Genomic DNA, 4,044 nt, shown 5'->3' on the forward strand with positions numbered 1-4,044 from the left:
AAGTCAAGACTTTACAGATGATCTTGTAGAAAGAAATACAAAGACTAGTGGGCATGAAGGCATCAAAGACATCTGCTCCTGGGACTTTGGGAATAAGAACAATAAAAGTGGAATTGATTTATTTAAGAAAATTCCTCGACCCAAAGAATTCTTTAACCCCATTGACAACATCCTCAGCAACAATATCCCAAAAAAACTTGAAAGAAGAACATTGGAAAACCATTTGGGCCAGGGGATTTGTTACCTTCGAAGTATAATACCACTTTCCTAACTTTATTTGAGGGGGGAATAGCCGATCAAAATTTGTTTTGATCTGCATTCAAAATTTTCAGAATGACTTCAATAAAATTTTGTTGCACATTCTCATCTAATCCGTCTTCAACAGAAAGGAGATTGTTGAAGAAATGAACTTCTCTTCTAATATCTTCATCCTTATCAATCTTGGCTCCATCTTTAAAGACATGCGAGATCCTATTAGTTGACTTATGCTTTAACATCGTCATATGGAAAAAATGAGTATTCTTGTCCCCTGAAGAAAGCCACAAGGATCTAGATCTTTGTTTCCATAATTCTTCCTCTTTTGAAATAATGTCATGATATTTCATGAGAATCTCATTCTCTCTTGCCAAGTGGTCATCAACATATCCCTCTTTTTGGTTTTGTCCTAAATTTCTTTTAAGTCTAATTGGGTAGCTGCTTTCATAGAAAAAATATCCCCAAAAACTTCCTTGTTCCATTTCCCTACCTTGTATTTGACTTACCTTAACTTTTTAGCCACCCTAAATATATTCATTCTTGTTACTTTTATGTTCCACCATTATTTAATAGAATCCTTCAAAAGTGGGTAGGAAAACCACATTTTTTCAAATCTAAAAGGAAAATTCCTTTTTCCATTTCTAGAATCTACCCCAAAACTGATGGGATAGTGATCAAAACCAACCCTGGAAAGGGCTTTAGGGAGCCTAAATATTTAAATTTAACCACTCATTGGATATGAGGGAATGATCGAAGAGAACCTGAATCAAATAATTTCCAACCCTCCTATTAGTCCACGTGAAAGGGGCTCCCCTTAAAACAACATCATGCATACCTTGGTTGTTTATGAATTTCATCAAATTCAGCTTACTATCCAAATGAATATGAGATCCACCAAAATTCTCTGCTTCATGAAGAGGAGAATTCAAATCCCCCATAATAATCCAATTCTCTTCAGAGAAGAGTTTTTTGAAAGCAACAAGTTTGTTCCAAAAAACAATTCTAGCATTTTTATTGTTAGGAGCATAAATGTTTGACAAGATCCAAGAGAAACCATCTCTAATGTAATTGAATCTAGAAGCCACATGATTAGAGTCCTCCCAAAGTAGGTTGCATTAGATGTAGTTACAATTCCAAAAATTAACAATGCCACCCAAAGCACCTTCCGAACTAACACCAAAAACACTACAATGCTTAAAAGGTTTAATTCTTTCCACTCTTTCCTTTGGCATTTTAGTTACTTGAACTAATAAAATATCAGATTTTTGGTCCCTAATAAAATTATGCAAAACATATTGTTTATGAGAGCTATTAAGTCCTCTCAAGTTCCATGACATGATCTTCATTTCTTACCAGGGGAGCAGAATTCCATAATGGTTCTCTGGGTCCCATCAACAATGTTCTAAAGGCATTCTTGTTCGTTGTACCATTTAGTTGATTTCCTTCCCACTACACTCATACTAGCTCTACAATCTGCCTTTGCTTTGTTTCTGGTGGAAACCCTAGAGATCGTATTTGATTTCTTGCCTTTTTTCTTCTCTATTGTAATAAAAGGCCTCTCTCCATCCATATAAAAATCCTCTAAACTTTAATTTTCTTTACAAAAATCTAGCCCTTTGATCTCGATATTCTTTAGGAACAATTTTATATCTGAGCTCCCTTGTTTCATATTCTGGTTTATAACAAGAGTGGTTGGTTGCTCCTCCCTTGAGTCTTTTCTCTCTGAAGTGGAAAGGTTTGCATTCCCTTGAGAATTTTGAATAGGAGAAAAAGGAAAAGTAGGCTTAACCACCTCAAGAGTCTGTGTCGTAGTAGTGCAAACCGCAGGGACAATAGACACCCCATTGGACCCATTTCTTTCCCTTGCATCATTATTTATCTCAACAAAAATTATATTATCAGGAGCAAAAACCTCGTTATCCATTTTCTTTCCTTCTTGTATCTAAACCTCCTTATTAATGTCCACAAAATCTTGATGTACATGTTCTTCAACTTCGTGGCCAAACATTTCATGTCCACTACCCAGAGATTCTTTCTTTCTCGAATCCTAAGGAGTTGGAATTCGCTTCTCTATGTATTTATCCTCTTCTTGACCATCATCCTGGTTCTTACTCACATTCTACACCCCCCCACCCTCGAGTCTTTATCTTTCCAAATCTTATCCTTGTTAGATGTGTTCTAAAGCTCGAGATCTTTAGCCTAAAGAGGGCATTTCTTTGCCCAAAGCCCTATTTTTTTACAGTTGAAACACACAAAGGGAAGAGATTCAAACTTTATGGGTTGAACCCATTCCCCTAGTTTGGAATCAATGTTAATGGAGGAGGGGAGTTCAGACAACTGGATCACTCCAACACAAATTCTGGCAAAAACCAATCTCTTACGAGTAGTTGTCATAGCATCAATAGATAAAATATCTCCAAAGGAACTTGCTACCCCACGAAAAACATCTTTGTTCCAGTATTCCAATGGTAGACGTGTGAGTCTAACCCAAACTGGGACAACTTCAAAGATAGAGTTCGAAAGGTCCAAATTGGGGGACCATTTCATTAGAGCCAAGGAGGACTTGCCAATCACCCAAGTTCCATGCACTAAGACTGTAGAGATATCCTCTTTGCATGAGAAGGAAAGGGAAAAGAAGCCCTTTGACATTGAAGAAATGTTGACCTGGCCCTCCAGTTTCCACTTATTTCTAGCAAAATCCCTAGCAGTCTTGATATTGGGTCTAGGACCCATAAATTTACCCACCAGAGATAGAGCCATAATCAAAATATTATGGTCAATGATTGGATCATGAATAGAGATAGAAAACCTTCCTGCACAAGGATCCGAAGTATTACTAACTAGAGGCAGAGATGATTTCCCCAAAAGTTTGATCCCAAAAAGAGAAGACCGCTACTTTGATTTCTTCTTTAAATCTCTAGCAATCATGTTAACTTCTAGAAGACCCTCGAGATTTTGAGGATCCTTCATGTAAAGATTAATTGACTTGGGATCCAAGATAGGGTAAACCTAGAATCCATCTAGATCCTCCACTCTCTCCCCAAGAAGGAGGTCAAATCTGCAGGGCACTAAGGAACCACCACCCGGGTCCCGATGAAAATTTGTATACATGCATCGAATCTGTGGGTCCCCATCCTTAGTATCAATATCATTTTGTCCTTCATCTAAACTGCCAGTGTTCTAATCTGCACCAGTCTTCGAACCTAATTCCCTGCAACCATCTCCTGCCCGAGCACACCCTAGTCTCCTACTCCCGCTCATTTTTTGAAAAATTACTTCCACATTCTTATTAATAAATTGAAGTAAACTATCAACCTAAATTAAGAAAATTTTTAATATATTGATGTAGAGTTGAGAAAAGCAAACATTTTGAGTTTCCTTTATGTAGATGCAACTAAAATTCATTGTTCAAAGAAGGATCTAAGAATTTGTAGTGAAATGTGAAAAATACTCTAGTAGGAGTTGGCTAGAATAACAATCACATTCTTTATTTGTGAAAATCAATCCAATTAATTAGATATTAAAAAAATACAATGAATTTTCATTCACAATTAGAAATAATAGTCACATGTATGACTATAATTGCAAGAATATCTAATGTAGAATGAGTTAAGTGTATTAAAAATTTTAAATTATGCAAAAAGAATTTTTTTGTTATAGAGTATTATTATTGGTACATTTATTCAAATATTAGCATGTCCATTATATTTCGCATTTAGTTGTATACCAACTTTGATAGGAATGACTTAATGGCATGTGGCATGCTTGTATTTTAATATTGGTTCATTG

This window comes from Cryptomeria japonica, chromosome 10 (assembly GCF_030272615.1).
Source record: "Cryptomeria japonica chromosome 10, Sugi_1.0, whole genome shotgun sequence".
In the NCBI taxonomy this organism is placed as follows: Eukaryota; Viridiplantae; Streptophyta; class Pinopsida; order Cupressales; family Cupressaceae; genus Cryptomeria; species Cryptomeria japonica.